This window comes from Eleutherodactylus coqui, chromosome 1 (assembly GCF_035609145.1).
Source record: "Eleutherodactylus coqui strain aEleCoq1 chromosome 1, aEleCoq1.hap1, whole genome shotgun sequence".
NCBI classification, from domain to species: Eukaryota; Metazoa; Chordata; class Amphibia; order Anura; family Eleutherodactylidae; genus Eleutherodactylus; species Eleutherodactylus coqui.
This window is the reverse complement of record NC_089837.1, coordinates 172,848,355-172,870,393: the sequence shown is the minus strand read 5'-3', so window position 1 is coordinate 172,870,393 and position 22,039 is coordinate 172,848,355. Positions and strand designations below refer to the sequence as shown.

Here is a 22,039-nt window from a genome sequence, read left to right as displayed (position 1 = left end):
TTGTTTTTGGGTTTCTGACATATGAAATTCTTAGATACCCTGTCTCCAATAGTACGATTTCTGCGAGAGGTACATAACACGCCTTTGTCTAAGATAGATTTTAAATCGTCGTCCTGTTTTAAAATTGGAAGATAGGAGAAAAATAATTTTCTTATCTGTGGGAATTCCCTACTGTATGGTGTAGTGATGACAATTTTGTTGGATATACCATCAGATAAATCTTTATCCTTATATAGTAATGTCTCTCTGTCCATTTTGTTAACCTTGTCCCTAGCATTATTCAAAGTTTGTGAGTTATAACTTCTATTCGCCAAGCGGGTACAGATTTGGTTTGCTGATATATTATATACTGATTGATACTGTCCCTAGAGCAACTGACCTCTAATAGGAGATCCAGGAAATTAATTTTGTTCTGATCACTGTTGATGGTAAACTGTAAGTTGCAATTGTTCTTATTGATATAACTCAGGAATTCTGATAATTCTGAGTGGGCACCAGAAATGGTGACATCATGGGAATGGAGAGATCCCTGTCTCCAAATAATAATGATGTCATCCAAGTATCTGGCATACCACACCACGCTGTCAATGAACGGATTAGATATAGAAAAAATATAAGATTCTTCCCACCAAGCCATATAAAGTATGGCTAAAGTGGGAGAGAATTTCGACCCCATAGGAGCTCCTACCAATTGCAAGAAAAATTGATTATTAAAAATGAAAAAATTATGAGTGAGAAGAAACTCTGTGCAAAGCATAATAAATTCTCTCAGTTCACTACTGTATTCGCTATACTCTCTCAAATGGTAGTGTAAAGCTTGTAAGGCAGCGTGGTGTGGTATACAAGTATAGAGACTGACAACATCGCATGTTACCCAAATGTAATCCTCCTGCCACACAAATTTAGCCAATTTTTTCAAAACACTACTGCTGTCTTTCAGGTAACCCGGTACTCACATAGGTAGTGGTTGTAAAGATTTGTCTACCCAAGCACTAAGTCTTTCACATAGAGAGTCAATTCCTGAAATAATAGGGCGCATAGGAGGAGGGAAAGAGTCCTTGTGCGTTTTGGGGAGGCCATACATAAATGGGACTTTTCCCGGCGTCATCCTGACGGCAGACATGGAGGTTGCACCTTGACCTCGTAGGGACAGGAAGCAAGAGACTTTAAAAGGCTCCTCCCGTCTCCCATTCACCAGTGCTTCCTGTCCCTACAGGGACATGCAAGAGGAGCTCCCTCCAGGGAGCTGCAGTATAACAACCGGGATCGACGGTCCACAGGGCCGCTTCCCCTCACCTTCCCAAGAGGAATCTTGCTGACAAGCGGGGCTGACGGTCCACAGGGCTGCTTCCCCGTTTACCTCCCCTCCGGAGAGTCAGCGCGGTCCGGGAGCACGGCGGGCCACAGGTCTGACCGCCCGGGGTTCACCACCGCAGCGGTCGGAGCGGCGGACCAGAGGTCCTTGAGTCCCCTCCTTCCTCTTCCAGTTCGGAGTTGTTTCAGCCGGGGAGAGCGGCGGGCCACAGGCTCAGATGCCTCTCTCCTCCAGGCACGCCGGCGCGGCGTCGGGGGGCGGAGCCAATGACGCGGCGTGACGCGGTGACGTCAGACGCCGTCAGCTGACCCGGAACAGCGGGATATTTGAAAATGGAGACCCCCCGGCAAGCTTCCACTGACAGCACACCTTCAGAGAAGGATTCATCTGTCTAATCTGGTTCTGTCTGTGTTTCTGCATCATGACTATAAAGGAACCAGAGATGGAAGCCTTGCAAACTGTAAGTGTTACTTGTTGCAGGAATGTTATGCTCAGGGATTTAGCATTGTGTGTGTGTGTGGGGGGGGGGGGGGGGGGTTTCCCTTATGTGCATGCATGTATATTCTGCAGGACAGGGAATCCACTCGGTCTAAACAGGACCTAAAGAAAAAACACAGGGAAGGCGCTCTGTGTCTTTAAAAAAAACAAAAAACCCGATTGTATCTCCAAGATCCTTACGGATGAACAGGCCGCATTCAGGGAAGATATTAGATCCCTGGTTAGAGAGGAGGTCCGGGCATCAATTTCCAGTCTCCCCCCAGCTCAGCGGGAAGGAAGGGCCGCTAAAAGGGCGAGCCACATACCGCTAATGAGCTCAGAGTTTGAGCAATCCCTGGGCGACCTGTCAGATGGCGAACTCTTTGACCGTCCCCCTGACGCCAGGGATGAGAATAAAAAGTACTATTTCTCATCTGGGGACCTGGTTGACCCGATCAAAGCAGTCAGGGATACGATGAAGGTCGAGGATGTGGTCGAGCAAAGGTCCGTACAGGACGACATGTCCGGCGGGCTCAGACCAAGGAACCGCACAGTGTTTCCGGTTAATGATACCCTGAAGAAAGTAATCAGGGATGAGTGCGCTGCGCGGACAAACACCTCTATTTGTCCCGCGAATATAAAGAGGGACTCCGCTTTGCGGAGAAAGACATGAGCATCTACGCGCGGTCCGGGAGCACGGCGGGCCACAGGTCTGACCGCCCAGGGTCCACCGTCGGAGCGGCGGACCAGAGGTCCTTGGGCCCCTCCTTCCTCTGCCACAGCTCGGCGCAGTTGTTTTCAGCTGGGAAGAGCGGCGGGCCACAGGCTCAGATGCCTCTCTCCTCCAGGCATGCCAGCGCGGTCGCGCGGCATCGGGCACAGGTGGCCATAATGGCCAAAAAGACAGCCCTGCCATTCGAGGACTCCTCATCTTAAAGACCTGATGGACAGGGTTGACGCCTTGATGAAACGAGCCTGGCAAACAACGGCCTATACGCTGAAGTCCAATATCGCAGCGACTTCTGTGGCGAGGTCGATGTTCCTCTGGTTGGGGGAACTCGACGACCAGAGTAAACAGAAGGCCCCTAGAGATGCGTTACTGGAATGCTTGCCTCTACTTAGATCAGCAACAGGCGGTCTGGCTGAAAACATGGAAAGCAGATATGGCTTCCAAAGGAAGGCCGTGTAACATCTCGGTTTCATGGCCAGCACATCTTTGGCGCGAACTTGGAGGAGATCCTAAAAAGAGCTACCGACAGGACCCACAGTTTCCCGGACCAAGCAAGAACGGGATTTCCCCACAAACCTCAGCCATCCTTCAAGCCATACCGAGGCAAAGGAAAGACGGGGTGCTGGTCCTACCCCAAAGGAGGCAGGAGTAAGACAAAAACAACCCCTTCCCCTGTAGGCAAGTACCAGATGGGGGGCAGACTATTGAGCTTTCCCGGCCCCCACGTAATCCCCTGCCCTGCAGGGTATCTTTAGAAATGAAATTTCTAAGGTGCTACAGATGGGGGCGGTAGTCCAGGTCCCCGCAGTAGAACAGGGCTTGGGGTTCTACCCACCCCTATTTCTGATCAAAAAAACCGAACAACAGTTTCAGATGATCCTTAATCTGAAGGGCCTGAACAGGTTGATTACCTACAAAAGGTTTAAGATGGAAACCATCAGGTCTGCAGTAACTCTGATCAAAAGAGGGGACTTTATGAGTACCGTCAATCTAAAGGACGCGTACTACCACGTCCCAGTCCTGTCGGAACATCACAAGTACCTGCGGTTTGCCATCAGGATGCGCAGCCGTGTACACCATTTTCAATTCCAGTGCCTACCCCTCGGAATTTCATCGGCACCCAGGATATTCTCTAAAATAGTGGCAGAGATGGTGGCGCATCTCCAGGTGGCAGGCATAAACATTGTCCCATACCTGGACGCTTTCCTGGTAATGGCATCCGCGCCGAAGATCCTCAAAGAGGATACCAGCCGAATCATCTCCCTATGTCAGAGACTGGGGTGGATAGTTAACTTCCCTAAATCTAGTCTTCTCCCCGAGACGCGAAAGACCTCCTGGGGGTACAGATAGACTCAGCGTCTCAGATCTTGTCTTTGCCTCCACCCAGGCAGGAAAACCTCAGGCTGGCAGCACAGCAATGCGGCCAGAAGAAACAAATAAAGATTAGGGACGCAACAAGGCTCCTGGGCCTCATGACCTCCTGTGTCGGTATTATTCCTTGGGCCCAGGCTCACCCAAGGACGCTACAGAGAGCCACCCTGGGCAACTGGGATGGGGCAACAACCTCTCTGGACCACAGAATGCCCGTGTCATCAGCGGTCACAAGGTCCCTCCGCTGGTGGCGGTCAACTGGCAACCTAGAGGCGGAGTCCCCATGGGTGACAGAGCCCTTCATCTCCGTAGTCACCAACGCAAGCCAGCCTGGCTGGGGAGCGCAAGTGGGGCAGCGTTTGCTCCAGGGCAAATGGGGTCCGACATTGCGTGCCTAGACCTCACATTTCAGAGAGCTTAGGGCCATCGGGGAGCATGTTAAGATCTTCTCGGATAACGGGACCTCCGTTTCACTTATTCACCACCAGGGAGGCACCAGAAACTTCCACCTGCTGAAATTAACAGCCTGGATTTTCCGAGGGGCCGAGTCCACGGTACAGTCCCTGACAGCGGTCCATCTCAAAGGATCCCAGATCCTAACAGACGACTTTCTAAGTCAAGGAGGCCTAGACCCCAGGGAATGGTCTCTGAATCAAGAGGAATTTCGTCTCATTACAGAAACCTGGGGCAGTCCACAGGTGAACCTGTTTGCGAGCAGCAAAAATTCAGAATGTCCCGCCTATTTTTCCCTAGATCCGAGGGACAAGTCCGAGGGGTTGGACGCCTTTTCCCATAGTTGGGATTTCAGTCTGGCGTACACCTTCCCCCTTCCCCTGATCCCGAGAGTTCTTCAGAAGGTCCAGCAGAGCAACATCACGCTGATCCTGATCACCCAACACTGGGGAAAAAAGGGCATGGTTTCCGGTGCTCCTAAAGCTCGCCATCTCGGAGCCAATCCGCCTTCCATCCAGGAAGGACCTTCTAGCGCAGGGCCCAGTTCTGCGCCCCAACCTAGAGAGACTGAACCTCGCAGTGTGGATATTGAGGAACAGACGCTAAGACAAGGTCTGTCCTCCAGAGTTATCGCGACTCTACGCCAGTCCCGAAAACCTGTAACCTCAGCTACTTATAATAAGATCGGGGAAAAAATTCTCCTCCTGGAGGGGGCTTGAGGTCTCCAATCCTGACACTTTGGTGGCGGAGATTTTGGACTTCCTCCAGATAAGAACCTGAGACCAGGAACCCTGGAAGTACAGGTAGCAGCGCTCTCAGCCATTCTAGACCAACCTTGGGCAGATCATAGACTGATCCGCAGGTTCATGAAAGCGGCAGAAAGAATGCGGTCAGTTAGCCGTAGTACAGTTCCCCCCCCCCCCCCCCATGGGACCTGAACCTAGTTCTCCAAAGCCTCTGCAAAGACCCCCTCAACCTATCGATCAGATTCCAATTAGGTTCCTCACGTTTAAAACTGTGTTCCTGGTAGCTATCACAGCAGCAAGGCACGGAAGCGAGCTCCAGGCCTTATCTTGTAAGATGTCTTACCTATTAAGCCAGGACGATAGGGTCATACAAAAAAACAGACCCCCGTTTTTCTTCCAAAGGTAGCCTCAAAATTCCACAGACAGCAAGAAATTATTCTCCCATCCTTCTGTCAAAATCACCAAAACGATAGGGAAAGAGACTACCATAGCCTGGATGCAAGGAAGGCCATGCTATGCTACCCACAGCAGACATTATCCTTTTAGGAAGGCTTACTGTCTTTTGTTCAATTTCAGGGGCCAAGCAGAGGAAGAGCGGCTTCTAGGAGACCCATTAGCCACCTGATAAAATCCACCATCCAGCAGGCCTACTCGTCCTGCAACAGCGCTATCCCGGAAGGACTCAAGGCCCATTCTACCAGGGCAGTATCCTGCTCCTGGGCAGAGAGGGCTATGGCGACGCCGGACCAAATCTGTAAGGCAGCCACATGGTCCAACCTGCACACATTCGCAAAACATTACAGGCCGAATGCGGACCTCTCCTCCGATCTCTCTCTTTCGGGAGAAAGGTCCTGCAGGCAGTGGTCCCTCCCTAAAGAGTTAATCTGGTATACTCCATGTCTGCCGTCAGGATGACGCCGGGAAAAGGGAGTGAATTTCTTACCGAAAATTCCTTTTTCCCCGAGTCATCCTGACAGCACGTATTTCCCTCCCAAAAATTCACACGTTTATATTAACGTTTATGCGGGCACGAATCTGTAGCCCAGAGGCTCCTATGTTGGACATTTCCTTTTATGCGGAAAATTTGTGCATATTATCTTGTGTTATGTCCGGGTAAGCTACCCTCTTATTGTTTATGTTCAAATGAAACTAACCATGTTATTTTTTTCGGAGCAAATAAATATCTTCCTTGATTAACCACGACATGTCCATGTAAGTAATTTAGAAGACACTTGTGAATGGGAGACGGGAGGAGCCTTTTAAAGTCTCTTGCTTCCTGTCCCTACGAGGTCAAGGTGCAACCTCCATGTCTGCCGTCAGGATGACTCGGGAAAAAGGAATTTTCGGTAAGAAATTCACTCCCTTTTGGGTTAGTAGGGATAAGATATTCTCCCATATTAGTAGTAATAACACCTGAGTTGGATCCCAATTGTAATATTTCATGCAATTTTTTTGAAAAAGCAGTCGTGGGGTCTCCCTGTAATTTTTTATAAGTAATCCTATCCTCAAGGATGTGATTAATACAATTAATGTATAGGGTAGTGTCCATGATAGTAATATTTCCCCCTTTATCTGACTGACAAATCCTGATGTCTTCATCTTTAGATAACCACGATAGCTCAATTCTCTCCCTCTTCGTCATATTATTGGATCAAGAATGTCCATATTGATTGTCCTTAGTTTGTGCTTGTAACCACTTCAGTTCTTTTTCCATAATCATTTGGAAATCTTCTACAACCTGTGTGCGGGTTTGTGTTGGATAGAAGTCAGGATTGGGTGTTTTTATGTTGATCCTGTGTGTAAGGACATCAGCTGTAACTGACTCCCTATGTAAATGATGTAAGTCCAAAAGGGCAGCTGTGTCTTTCGGGGTTAAATCCTCAAAGGTGTCCTGTATAAATTCTCCTTTAGTAGCTGGAGTAGAAGAGTCATCACTATTAGGGTGCGGGCAGACGAGCGCATAAACGGCGCGTTTTTGCGACCAAACGTATATACGTGACCATCTGAGGCAATGGTTTCGAATGTATTCGTTCACATGGGCGATTTTACGGCGCGTAAAAACGGCAATTCGAAAAAAAATGGAACATATGCGACCGAAATACGCGCCAGCGCATATTCGATCGCCGAAAAGACCGTTTGCAAAGTAGGAACAAACGAAAATACACTTTCTAGCTCTGGTCGTGATTGGTGAAAAACGATCGCTCGGGCGATTATACGTTGCGCTCGTGCGAACGTAAATACGCCTACGCTCGTCTGCCCGCACCCTCAATTAAATGTTTTTTCACCATTAGATTGCGGACAAATTTGTTGAGATCCAGGAGAGTATGAAACAGGTTGAAAGATATATCAGGAACAAAATTGAGTCCTTTATTAAGTGCATTGATCTGATTTTGTGTCAAAACCCGTGGTGTGAGGACTATGATGTTATTGTCCTCTATTTGTTTCTCCTGGATGGATATCTTCTTCTTATGTCTGTATCGCTTGCGTCGTTTTTTGAAGTAGATGACTTATGCTGGACTCTATGGTCCTGTTCTTCAGAATATGAGCATTCCCAGCTGGAGGTATCATACGTTCTATCTGATCCTTCCTGATCTGAGGAGGAAAAGGTGACTGTAGAGTTACGTCGTGTGGGGCCCCTCCTAGTTTTTAAAATGGATCTAGGGCGATGAGCAAGCCCATCTCTCCAACCATAGACTTTATTTTCCATATAGTCCTTTTTATCCCGTTCAAGTTTGGAACGTTTTGTTTTTAATATATTCTCTTCCAATTTCTGCATATTAATATTGATGTTATCCAAAAACTTTGTATATTCATCTTTTCCCATTGATTTTATAAGTTTTTCTTCAGATAGTTTAATCTCCTGTTTTAGAGTGTCCAGCTTAATCTGTTCCTGGTCCACTATTAATTTAATTAATTCCAAAGAGCAGGTGGATAGGGCTTGATTCCATTTATTTAAAAATTCCCCATTATATAGTGTGGTGGGGATTTTTTTGAGGCGCAATCCTCTAGGAATCATACTTAGTTCCAGATACTTAACCAGTGAGTTCCTGTCCGACCAGATTTTAATTTCACTCCTCTTTTGTTTTTCCAGGTTATATCTTAATAATTTTATATCCTGATCAGAGGAAGAAGATGCTGTATCAGTCATGTTGAACATTTGTGTCAATTTTTGCATCCGAGAGTGTAATACATGTCCCTCTTGTGAATCCATATTCAGAAATAAAGGAAAAGAGGAATGAAAAAAAGAGAAAACAACAAGGCTTCCTTTCTTTCTCTTTTTCTTCTTTTAGTGAATGAGCCCCCTGATCAAAGCATAAATCAATTGTGGCTGTGCTTTATAATGCAAATATCAATCAGTCCTGCATTGCAATAAGTAGGGAGCAGCCTACTAATATATATATGCGTAATGTAGTTCCAAAAGGAAAATCAAGACTGCGGGAGGTGGCCCGCAGTCTTGAGGTGGCTCGCAGATGTAACGGAACTATGTTGTGCGGTGATTCTTCTCTAATTAGAGCCGTTCATTTATTACAGAGCCCAGAGGGTTGGGTGTGGTAGGAAGCCTAGGCCACTAAGGTAAAAGTAAAGCGCGCTGGGCAGTAATCCACCTAGTCGTGATGGCGGTATGCCTTTAGCTGTCACTTTACCCCCCAGTGGGCCCAGTGGGTACTCATTGCACCGACCTCGGAAGGACAGAAGGCTGAGTCGACCCTGAGCCGGCTACCTGACGTACGCGGGGATTGAACCTGCACATCTCAGGTCGTGAGCGAGAGCTTAGCACTGCAGCACTACCACTGCCCTAATGCTCTGCGCCACACGAGGCTCACAATGTAACTAGGTGCCCGTTTACATCTATAATCCTGGTCCAGTGTCTAGCTTGGAAACGAGATGCCATATAGACAGGCGTGGAGGCTCTGGTACCCTGCTGTACCGCCTCTAGCTTGGATACAAGATGTGCTACGGTGTGGTGGGGCATGGATGCTGTAGTGCTAAGTTGGGCCACCTCTTGCTTGGATTCAGAATGTGATACGGGCGGGCATGGAATCCCTAGTGCCCTGCTGGGACACCTCCAGCTTTCGTATAAGATGTGATACGGGGGTGGGAGAAGGGGAAGGTAGCTGCAGCAGCCTGTTTCACCGCCTTTAGCTTGGATACGAGATGTGATACCGGCGGGGCATGGATGCTCTAGTGCTAAGCAGGGCCACCTTTTGCTTGGATGCAAGATGTCATACGGGCTGGCATGGACTCTCTAGTGCCCTGTTGCTCCAGCTTTCATAGAAGATGTGATACGGTTGGGCACGGAGGCTCCAGTTCACTGCTGTACCACCTCTGACAGATGAGCCGTCATCAGCTCCCTTCCGACAATGCTTTCAGTTTTCAGGCCCCTGGGGTTCAGCTGCAGCGCCACCGGCCGCACTGTGTTCTAATGCCAATTTGGAGCCGTTATCCTGGGCCCGGGCCTATGGCTGCTTTGAGATGCCCATAATGAATCGCCTTGCGGGTGGTGCTACACTAACCGTAAAGCTACAGTGTCAGTCAATCGCAGCGCTTGCGTAGTGACGCACGCTAAGGAGCAGGTGGAATAAGCAGATAGGCAGGGGACAAAGCCACTGTTTTTCCAATGGCAAACTCCTAATGGTTAATTTCGGTTGGCTCTTTCAGGGTTTTCAGCACGCGGAGCTAATATTTCAGCACAAATTTTGCGTTCTATTGTGATAAGTAAAATGCGCGCGTCTCCCTAAGGGCAAAGACTCTGCGGTTGGCGGCATAGAGATAGTGCTCAGGTTTACAGTCACGATTGGGCGGTACTATGGGTCGACCGCCACAACGGCAAGGGGGTGCGGCAGTGGAGCTGTGAGGCCCGGCGAGCCAAGCCAGGTGAGGGTCAGCGTCACCCATAGCCACCTACGTTTTTGGTGGCTAACAGCGTGGTGGGCAGTGCAGCGTTCGGGTTCCGGGTAAAAATGGCGCCTTGGCGACATGTGCAGAATGTAAGAGGCCTGTAATGATTTTCTGTGGTCTTCTGTATGTGCAAACTGTTTGGGTTAAATGGACGTCCACGGGAGTGTGGTAGGGAGATTGCAGTGTGTAACGGAACTATGTTGTGCGGTGATGGTTTGAGTTTTGTCGGTTTTGAATTCTTCTCTAATTAGAGTAAAAGGCTGTGAGATGAGCCGTTCATTTATTACAGAGCACAGAGGGTTGGGTGTGGTAGGAAGCCTAGGCCACTAAGGTAAAAAGTAGAGCGCGCCGGGCAGTAATCCGCCTAGTCGCGATGGCAGTATGCCTTCAGCTGTCACTCTACCCCCCAGTGGGTACTCATTGCACTGACCTCGGAAGGACAGAAGGCTGAGTCGACCCTGAGCCGGCTACCTGACGTACGCGGGGTTTGAACCTGCACATCTCAGGTCGTGAAGCAAGAGCTTAGCACTGCATACAGTTGGTCAATTATTCAGTCTGGCCCTGCCTCTACCCCTGGCCACCACACTGCCTCTTCCAACCTGCCCTGCTGCTGCACTTGCCTCCCCCTCTGAAGACCTGTCCTCAGTAGGCCTAGCAAAGCAGGTGGGGTCAGTCACCTCATCGTCCAGCTGCTCTTCCTCCAAATCCTCTGTGCGCTCCTCCCTCGGACTTACTGCCCTTACTACTACCTCACTGATAGACAACTGTGTCTCATCGTCATCGTCCTCCTCAGCCACTGAAAGGTCTTGAGACAGTTGCCGGAAGTCCCCAGTCTCATCCCTCGGACCCCGGGAACTTTTCAAAGGTTGGGCATCGGTCACGACAAACTCCTCCGGTGGGAGAGGAACCATTGCTGCCCAATCTCGGCAGGGGCCCGAGAACAGTTCCTGGGAGTCTGCCTGCTCCTCAGAATGTGTCATTGTAATGGAGTGAGGAGGCTGGGAGGAAGGAGGAGCAGCAACCAGAGGATTCAGAGTTGCAGCTGTGGACGGCGTAGAAGACTGTGTGGTCGATAGATTGCTGGATGCACTTTCTGCCATCCACGACAGGACCTGCTCACACTGCTCACTTTCTAATAACGGTCTACCGCGTGGACCCATTAATTATCAGATGAATCTGGGGACGCCAGAAACGTGCCTCTCTCCTAATCCCGCAGCAGTCGGCTGCGATACACCTGGATCAGGAGCTCGGCCTGTGGCCACACCCTGACTTGGGCCTCCGCGTCCTCGCCCGCGTCCTCTAGGCCTACCCCTACCCCTCAGCATGGTATATTACGAGATTAACAGTAACAGAACGCTGTATTTAAATGTGCCACTTATTGGCCTGTGGTTGGAGGGTGACTTCGTGTACGTAACGCACAGCAGAGGCAGGAAACAATTATGCGCAAGGCTGGGTATTAATTCACCAACTACTACCCCCAGCTGAGACGCACAAATATTGTATATTTTTGAATTTTTTGGGAACAACCACACTGCCTGTAATATACACTGTATTTCGATTTCCCTGTTGGAGGCTGACTTCGCGTACATAACGCACAGCAGAGGCAGGAAACAATTATGCGCAAGGCTGGGTATTAATTCACCAACTACTACCCCCAGCAGCGATGCAGTAAACTGAAGGCAGTGACAGCAAGCCAAATATTGTATATTTTTGAACTTTTTGGGAACAACCAGACTGCCTGCGATATACACTGTATTTCGATTTCCCTGTTGGAGGCTGACTTCGCGTACGTAACGCACAGCAGAGGCAGGAAACAATTATGCGCAAGGCTGGGTATTAATTCACCAACTACTACCCCCAGCAGAGACGCAGTAAACTGAAGGCAGTGACAAGCAGGCCAAATATTGTATATTTTTGAACTTTTTGGGAACAACCCCACTGCCTATATAGCCAGTATATCTCTTTCACCTTTCCCACTGTCCCTGCCTCACCAGTACTGCCCCACCAGTACAGCCCCTATACTCTGTAAAATGACTGCAGACAAAAAAATTGTGCAACACTGCTCCCAGCAGCCTCAACAGTACTGCACACGGTCAGATGTGGCCCTAAGAAAGACCGTTGGGGTTCTTGAAGACTAAAATAACACCTAATGCTCTCCCTATAACAGCTCCAGCAAGACAGCACTTTCCCTGATCTCTGTCAGCATGCATCTGTGGTGAGCCGCGGGCGGGGCAGATTTTAATACTCGGGTGTCACCTGATCTCCCCAGCCACTCACTGCAGGGGGTGGTATAGGGCTGGAACGTCACAGGAGGAAGTTGTAATGCCTTCCCTGTCTTTCTATTGGCCAGAAAAGCGCACTAATTTCTCAGGGAAGAAAGTGAAAGTAACTCGAACATCGCGTGGTGCTCGTCTCGAGTAACGAGCATCTTGAACACCCTAATACTCGAACGAGCATCAAGCTCGGACGAGTATGCTCGCTCATCTCTAGTATGCACACAATAACTGGAGTGGCTAGACTTCCCAATCTCAAGTATCTGAATATGGAGAACAACAAACTGATGTTCTTCTATGAAAACTTCTTCACACATTTTCCAAGCTTACAGTATCTCAGGTTAGCTGGAAACCAATTTGTTAAAGTTCCACCACGACTACTTAAATCCCTCCTGTCCTTGAGCTTAGAGAGGAATCTTATAAAAAGTGTGTCTATAAGAGATTTAAAGCAACTGGAAAATCTTTTTGATCTTAATTAGAGATGAGCGAGCACCAAAATGCTCGGGTGCTCGTTACTCGGGACGAAATTATCGCGATGCTCGAGGGTTCGTTTCGAATAACGAACCCCATTGAAGTCAATGGGCGACCCGAGCATTTTTGTATTTCGCCGATGCTCGCTAAGGTTTTCATGTATGAAAATCTGGGCAATTCAAGAAAGTGATGGGAACGACACAGCAACGGATAGGGCAGGCGAGGGGCTACATGTTGGGCTGCATCTCAAGTTCACAGGTCCCACTATTAAGCCACAATAGCGGCAAGAGTGGGCCCCCCCCCTCCCAAAAACTTTTACTTCTGAAAAGCCCTCATTAGCATGGCATACCTTTGCTAAGCACCACACTACCTCCAACAAAGCACAATCACTGCCTGCATGACACTCCGCTGCCACTTCTCCTGGGTTACATGCTGCCCAACCGCCCCCCCTCCCCCCCCACAGCGCACACCAAAGTGTCCCTGCGCAGCCTTCAGCTGCCCTCATGCCACACCACCCTCATGTCTATTTAGAAGTGCGTCTTCCATGACGAGCAACCGCAGGCACACACTGCAGAGGGTTGGCACGGCTAGGCAGCGACCCTCTTTAAAAGGGGCGGGGCGATAGCCCACAATGCTGTACAGAAGCAATGAGAAATAGAATCCTGTGCCACCGCCATCAGGAGCTGCACATGTGGGCATAGCAATGGGGAACCTATGTGCCACACACTATTCATTCTGTCAAGGTGTCTCTGCATGCCCCAGTCAGACCGGGCTTTTTAATTCATAGACACAGGCAGGTACAACTCCCTATTGTGAAGTCCCTGTCGACCGACAGCATGGGTGGCTCCCTGGAACCCACCGGCGATACACAAAAATATCCCATCGCATTGCCCAACACAGCTGAGGTAGTAATGTCGTGCTTAATGCAGGTGGGCTTCGGCCCACACTGCATGCCCCAGTCAGACTGGGGTTCTTTACAAGTGGACACATGTAGGCTAAACTCCGTGTGCACCTACAGCATGGGTGGCTCCCTGGAACCCACCGGCGGTACACAAAAATATCCCATTGCATTGCCCAACACAGCTGAGGTAGTAATGTCGTGCTTAATGCAGGTGGGCTTCGGCCCACACTGCATGCCCCTGTCAGACTGGGGTTCTTTACAAGTGGAATCAGATGCATTTATAATTCCCTGTGGACCCACAGCATGGGTGGGTGCCAGGAAGCCACCGGCGGTACACAGAAATATCACATTGCATTGCCCAACACAGCGGATGTAACGTCAGCTGTAATGCAGGTGGGCTAAAAATTCATTTGATTACACTGTAGGCGAGGGCCCACAAAAATTGCTGTATCAACAGTACTAATGTACATCAAAAAAATTGGCCATGGCCAACCAAGAGGGCAGGTGAAACCCATTAATCGCTTTGGTTAATGTGGCTTAAGTGGTAACTAGGCCTGGAGGCAGCCCAGTTTAACTAAAAATTGGTTCAAGTTAAAGTTTCAACGCTTTTAAGAGCATTGAAACATATAAAAATTGTTTAGAAAAATTATGAGTGAGCCATGTGGCCCTAAGAAAAATTGCCCGTTCAGCGTGATTACGTGAGGTTTCAGGAGGAGGAGGAATATTAGACACAGATTGATGAAGCAGAAATGTCCCCATTTTGGATGGTGAGAGAGAACGTAGCTTCCATCCGCGGGTGCAGCCTACGTATTGCTTACGTATCGCTGCTGTCCGCTGGTGGAGAAGAGAAGTCTGGGGAAATCCAGGCTTTGTTCATCTTGATGAGTGTTAGCCTGTCGGCACTGTCGGTTGACAGGCGGGTACGCTTATCTGTGATGATTCCCCCAGCCGCACTAAACACCCTTTCCGACAAGACGCTAGCCGCAGGACAAGCAAGCACCTCCAGGGCATACAGCGCTAGTTCAGGCCACGTGTCCAGCTTCGACACCCAGTAGTTGTAGGGGGCAGAGGCGTCACCGAGGACGGTCGTGCGATCGGCTACGTACTCCCTCACCATCCTTTTACAGTGCTCCCGCCGACTCAGCCTTGACTGGGGAGCGGTGACACAGTCTTGCTGGGGAGCCATAAAGCTGTCCAGGCCTTTAAAGACTGTTGCACTGCCTGGGCTGTACATGCTGCTCGATCTACGCACCTCCCCTGCTACCTGGCCCTCGGAACTGCGCCTTCTGCCACTACCGCTGTCGGATGGGAATTTTACCTTCAGCTTGTCCGCCAGGGTCCTGTGGTATAGCAACACTCTCGAACCCCTTTCCTCTTCGGGAATGAGAGTGGGAAGGTTCTCCTTATAGCGTGGGTCAAGCAGTGTGTACACCCAGTAATCTGTAGTGGCCAGAATGCGTTGAATGCGAGGGTCACGAGAAAGGCATCCTAACATGAAGTCAGCCATGTGTGCCAGGGTACCTGTACGCAACACATGGCTGTCCGCACTAGGAAGATCACTTTCAGGATCCTCCTCCTCCTCAGGCCATACACGATGAAATGATGACAGGCAAGCAGCATGGGTACCGTCAGCAGTGGGCCAAGGTGTCTCTTCCCCCTCATCCTCCTCCTCCTCCTCCTGAACGCGCTGAGATATAGACAGGAGGGTGCTCTGACTATCCAGCGACATACTGTCTTCCCCCGGCTCGGTTTCCGAGCGCAAAGCGGCTGCCTTTATGCTTTGCAGGGAACTTCTCAAGATGCATAGCAGAGGAATGGTGACGCTAATGATTGCAGCATCGCCGCTCACCACCTGGGTAGACTGCTCAAAGTTTCGAAGGACCTGGCAGATGTCTGCCAACCAGGCCCACTCTTCTGAAAAGAATTGAGGAGGCTGACTCCCACTGCGCCGTCCATGTTGGAGTTGGTATTCCACTATAGCTCTACGCTGCTCATAGAGCCTAGCCAACATGTGGAGCGTAGAGTTCCACCGTGTGGGCACGTCGCACAGCAGTCGGTGCACTGGCAGATTAAACCGATGTTGCAGGGTGCGCAGGGTGGCAGCGTCCGTGTGGGACTTGCGGAAATGTGCGCAGAGCCGGCGCACCTTTACGAGCAGGTCTGACAAGCGTGGGTAGCTTTTCAGAAAGCGCTGAACCACCAAATTAAAGACGTGGGCCAGGCATGGCACGTGCGTGAGGCTGCCGAGCTGCAGAGCCGCCACCAGGTTACGGCCGTTGTCACACACGACCATGCCCTGTTGGAGGCTAAGCGGCGCAAGCCAACGGTCGGTCTGCTCTGTCAGACCCTGCAGCAGTTCGTGGGCCGTGTGCCTCCTATCTCCTAAGCTGAGTAGTTTCAGCACGGCCTGCTGACGCTTGCCCACCGCTGTGCTGCCACGCCGCGCGACACCGACTGCTGGCGACGTCCTGCTGCTGCTGACACATCTAGATTGCGAGACAGAGGTTGCGTTGGAGGAGGAGGGTGCTTTAGTGGAAGAAGCATACACCGCCGCAGATACCACCACCGAGCTGGGGGCCCACAATTCTGGGGGTGGGTAGGACGTGAGCGGTCCCAGGCTCTGACTCTGTCCCAGCCTCCACTAAATTCACCCAATGTGCCGTCAGGGAGATGTAGTGGCCCTGCCCGCCTGTGCTTGTCCACGTGTCCGTAGTTAAGTGGACCTTGCCACTAACCACATTGGTGAGGGCGCGTACAATGTTGCGGGAGACGTGGTCGTGCAGGGCTGGGACGGCACATCGGGAAAAGTAGTGGCGACTGGGAACTGAGTAGCGCGGGGCCGCCGCCGCCATCATAGCTTTGAAGGACTCCGTTTCCACAACCCTATACGGCAGCATCTCAAGGCTGATAAATTTGGCTATGTGGACGGTTAACGATTGAGCGTGCGGGTGCGTGGCGGCGTACTTGCGCTTGCGCTCCAACACTTGCGCTAGCGACGGCTGGACTGTGTGGTGCGAGACATTGCTGGATGGGGCCGAGGACAGCGGAGGTGAGGGTGTGGGTGCAGGCCATGAGACGGTCGTGCCTGTGTCCTGAGAGGGGGGTTGGATCTCAGTGGCAGGTTGGGGCACAGGGGGAGAGGCAGCGGTGCAAACCGGAGGCGGTGAACGGCCTTCGTCCCACCTTGTGGGGTGCTTGGCCATCATATGTCTGCGCATGCTGGTGGTGGTCAGGCTGTTGGTGGTGGCTCCCCGGCTGATCTTCGCGCGACAAAGGTTGCACACCACTGTTCGTCAGGCGTCTCGGTGAAAAACTGCCAGACCTTAGAGCACCTCGGCCTCTGCAGGGTGGCATGGCGCGAGGGGGCGCTTTGGGAAACACTTGGTGGATTATTCGGTCTGGCCCTGCCTCTACCCCTGGCCACCGCACTGCCTCTTGCAACCTGCCCTGCTGCTGCCCGTGTCTCTCCCTCTGAAGACCTGTCCTGTGTAGGCGTTGCACACCAGATGGGGTCAGTCACCTCATCGTCCTGCTGCTCTTCCTCCGAATCCTCTGTGCGCTGCTCCCTCGGACTTACTGCCCTTACTACTACCTCACTGCAAGACAACTGTGTCTCATCGTCATCGTCCTCCTCACCCACTGAAAGGTCTTGAGACAGTTGCCGGAAGTCCCCAGCCTCATCCCCCGGACCCCGGGAACTTTCCAATGGTTGGGCATCAGTGACGATAAACTCCTCTGGTGGTAGAGGAACCACTGCTGCCCAATCTGAGCAGGGGCCCGAGAAAAGTTCCTGGGAGTGTTCCCGCTCCTGAGCATGTGTCATTGTAGTGGAATGAGGAGGCTGGGAGGAAGGAGGAGCAGCAGACAGAGGATTCGGATTTGCAGCAGTGGACGGCGCAGAACTGTGGCTGGACGATAGGTTGCTCGAAGCACTTTCTGCCATCCAGGACAGGACCTGCTCACACTGCTCATTTTCTAATAAAGGTCTCCCGCGTGGACCCATTAATTGGGCGATGAATGTGGTGACGCCAGAAACGTGCCTCTCTCCTAATCGCGCAGCTGTCGGCTGCGACACACCTGGATCAGGAGCTCGGCCTGTGCCCACACCCTCACTTGGCCCACCGCGTCCTCGGCCGCGTCCTCTAGGCCTACCCCTACCCCTCAGCATGCTGTATTACCAGTGATTTGATTTCCCAGGCAGGAAAGAAATTGGCGCAAGGCTGCACTGAACTGTAGCTGGTTGCGTCTGATTTTTTTACGTTCTCCACGCAGCACACACGTACCCAGAGCCCTTAGGACTGACAGAGGCAGGGCAAATATACTTTCTTCCCTTTTGTTTAAAAGGATAGGCCCACTGCGTCTATTCACTGAATAATAATTTTAATAACTGTGTTGCGGCCCTGCAAAACTGTCACAGAACTTTACTGTTGCAGAGTTACTAACTGTGGCAGAGCAGGTATTTCCCAGGCAGGAAAGAAATTGGCGCAAGGCTGCACTCAACCGTAGCTGGTTGCATCTGATTTTTTTTACATTCTCCACGCAGCACACACGTACCCAGAGCCCTTAGGACTGACACAGGCAGGGCAAATATACTTTCTTCCCTTTTGTTTAAAAGGATAGGCCCACTGCGTCTATTCACTGAATAATAAGTTTAATAACTGACACTGTGTTGCGGCCCTACAAAAGTGTCACAGAAATTTACTGTTGCAGAGTTACTAACTGTGGCAGAGCAGGTATTTCCCAGGCAGGAAAGAAATTGGCGTAAGGCTGCACTCAACCGTAGCTGGTTGCGTCTGAATTTTTCTGAACGTTCAGCGCACAGCACACACGTACACAGAGCCCTGAGTACTGTCAGAGGCAGGCCAAATAGAATTTTTTCCCTGCTTTTTACAAGGAACACCCACACTGCGTGTATTCAATATATAATGTATGTCTTCTGGCCCTGCCTACACAATTCTATCCCTGTAGTATTAATGCCGGGTGCAATGGTCTGCACAGCCGGTTTTGAGAAAAAAAAAAAAAAAATGCAACACTGCTAACAGCAGCCTGGACAGTACTGCACACGGATAGATGTGGCCCTAGAAAGGACCATTGGGGTTCTTGAAGCCTACACTAACTCCTAACACTCTCCCTGCCTAACCCCCACTTCTGTCCCTAGTGCAGGGTGCAATGCTCTGCAGATCCAATTTTGGAGAAAAAAAAAGAAAAAATACTGTGCTAACACAGTACTGCACACTAGTAGATGTGGCCCTAAGAAGGGCCGTTGGGGTTCTTGAAGCCTACACTAACTCCTAACGCTCTCCCTACAGCAGCTCCAGCACGATAGTACTTTCCCTCAGCTAAGTCACAAGGCATGTGTGGCGAGCCGCGGGAGGGGCCGATTTTTATACTCGGGTGACATCAGATCTCCCCAGCCACTCACAGCAGGGGGGTGGTATAGGGCTTGAACGTCACAGGGGGAAGTTGTAATGCCTTCCCTGTCTTTCAATTGGCCAGAAAAGCACGCTAACGTCTCAGAGAGGAAACTGAAAGTAACCGGAACACCGCGTGGTACTCGTTACGAGTAACGAGCATCCCGAACACCCTAATATTCGCACGAATATCAAGCTCGGACGAGTACGTTCGCTCATCTCTAATCTTAATCTTTCTGTAAATCAGTTGTTTTCAGCAGATGGTCTACAAGTTGTCACCAATCTTACATCTTTAGATCTCTCTAAGAACCAACTCTCCGCTATCCCTCAAAAACTACCCTCTAAATTACAGAGACTTGACTACAGCAATAATCAGGTTTAAAGAGTAACAGAGAAAGACATGAGAGACCTGACCAACCTTCAACATCTTTTCCTGGATAATAATGGCATGGTTGTATTTGAGGACAAATCACTTCAGTGGTGTGTTCACTTGTCCAACTTGGCTATGGAGCAGAATCTTCTAACTTCTATTCCGTTACGGTAAGTACTTATTAAGCCATTAAATTGAATGTTTTCATATTAAATTGTAGTAATTTAAAGGGGCTTTCCAGAAGTCCAATATTGATATCAATATTTGATCAGTTGGAGTCCGCCACTTGGGACCCTGCCAATGAGCTGTTTGAAGAGGCCACAGCTTCTTCACTGCATACCAGGCAGAACATCACACATGTCATAATGCGGGTGCCGGCTATGCCAGCTCAATCCCATTCACTTGTCAGGCGACATGACGAATTAATGCGGCATCGCTGGCCTAAGAGTAGGCCACAGTGCTCACCTGAGTGCTCTCGTCTCTTTACACAGGTGAATGGTGAGGGTCCTGAATGGCAGACCCCCACTAATCAGAAATTGGTGACATATTCTAAGGATAGATCATTGATATTGGAATCACAGAAACCCCTTATAAGAGGATTTTCTCATTGTAACAAAGTCTGACATGCCAATCAGATGTGTCACAATGATTACATCTGTGGGAGTAGACGAGCTAGGGCCAATGCATTATCCAACACAACTGGGATGTGGGACTAATTTCAACACTCCTGTCAATAGTCATTATTTTGCTTCAGTCAGTGGTCTACATCAGAAGTATTCACCAACATATACCGCTAATGGAGGCCTCCAACATATGCCACCTTATAGGCTTTCTGTGGGATACTTTGACCAAAAACTCTTATTGTAAAACAGGGTTTTCATTTTTTTGTACATCCTTCTGTTTCTTGGCAACTTTTAGGCTTCCATTTACTCTTACAAGGTTGGACCTTAAAGGAAACAAGATAGATCATGTTGGAGTCCATGATGTAAAACATTTGAACCAACTTCAAGTTCTGAACCTTCGAAACAATAAGCTCACTTCTATAGGTAATAAAGTTTTAGAATCCCTGCCTCGCTTGAGACACCTCTACTTAGATGGGAACCCCTGGAATTGCACCTGCAGTCTTCTTACTGTTAGAAGATTGCTACTAGAAAAAGGAACTGACATTAAGGAAGGGGAGTGTGCAGAGCCACCATATTGCCGTGGGGAGAGGTGGATGTCTTCTAATTCCATGCTAAGACAGTGTGAAACTTCCTATACTTTTGACAAAGGCAAAGAAATTAAGAAAAAACTGAAGGTTCCTGAGGTATCAAATGGGAAACCTCACATAGATGATGATGAGGATTATGATTATGATACAGAATACTGAAGTACTTTTTATCCCCATGACATTTATTGGATATGGACTTAAAGGGATTGGCCCACCAAAGCCTTTTTTGGGAAAATAGCCCTGCACATTCCAGTTTTGGTATAGCGGAGGACACTCATGGGCACTTCTGCTTCATTCTCTTCTATGGGATTGCCGAAGACAGACAAGTTCTATATCTTGCATTGAGAAGGCTTCCATTACAAACTTTTAGGCCTCTGTTGTTAGGCAATAGTGTTATGGTACTTACTGATGGTATCAATTTGTATAATAGGTAAACATTAAAATAGATTTTCTGAAACATTTTTTTCAAGGTGAAATGGTATTCGTAATTCTAGTCATAATACATTGCCTTTGTTTTTTATGCTACACATTTAGAGCTACTTACCAAAAAGGAGACTTTCATGGCAAATCCACAGGATATGCCATGAAAGTCTGATAGATGCAGGTCCCATCATTGGGACCTGCATCTATCTCTAGTTCTAGCCCCTCACAGACTTCAGCTTAGCGGAATACAGTAGCTGGGGGTGGTCAGGACTTAAGGAAACAAATCCGACTGTGCTACAATGTTCTCCCATAGAAGTCAATAGGACTTCAGTTTCCATAACTCAAGAGCTGCAAATTCAGCATAGCGTACCGGCCTAGGCTGTTTCTGAAACTCATTGACTTCTATGAATGTCATTAAAGCCAGGTGATGCTATGTTTGGTGCGACAGTGACAGACGGCGGCAGAGGCAGCACACTTTTATTTCAAATCAAACTTTACTTAACAAAAGTAACTTTATGCCTGGCTTTCACTCCATAGGACAGTGTTTCCCAACCTTTTCAGCCTTAGGGCATCCCTGGAGAAAATTTTCTTTACCAGGAGACACCCCTACCAAAAAGGGTGTGTGGCAGGGGGGTAGCTAGGGCATGGTTTATCACGATGTATGAATTTACTTCTGATATTCTGGGCACCTGACAGCTTAGAGTGAGTGCAGTGCAGCACCACTTGCCACTTCCACATCACCTGACCAGCAGCATTGAGCTCACTAGTGGCAATAGGTCTTCAGCTATCAGCGCACTCCTTTCCCCAGTATGCAGTGGTCTGTACTGAGCACAGTACCGCTTGACAGGTGATGGCCCATCCTTCAATACTGCAGGAAAGCAGAAGTTTTAGTAGTGTGACATGGTGGAAAACACGGGAGGACAGATGAATCCACAGACCAAGTTATCTGAGGAGATCTTTTCCCAGGCACTCTTCTTCTCACTCTCTCA

General features: G+C 49.5%; 1 pseudogene; it reads left to right on the top strand.

Annotated features, from left to right (window-relative positions):
- The first annotated feature begins 2,123 nt into the window (after nt 1–2,123).
- LOC136633201 (nephrocan-like) lies at nt 2,124–20,786 on the top strand (annotated as a pseudogene).
- The last annotated feature ends 1,253 nt before the right edge of the window (nt 20,787–22,039 follow it).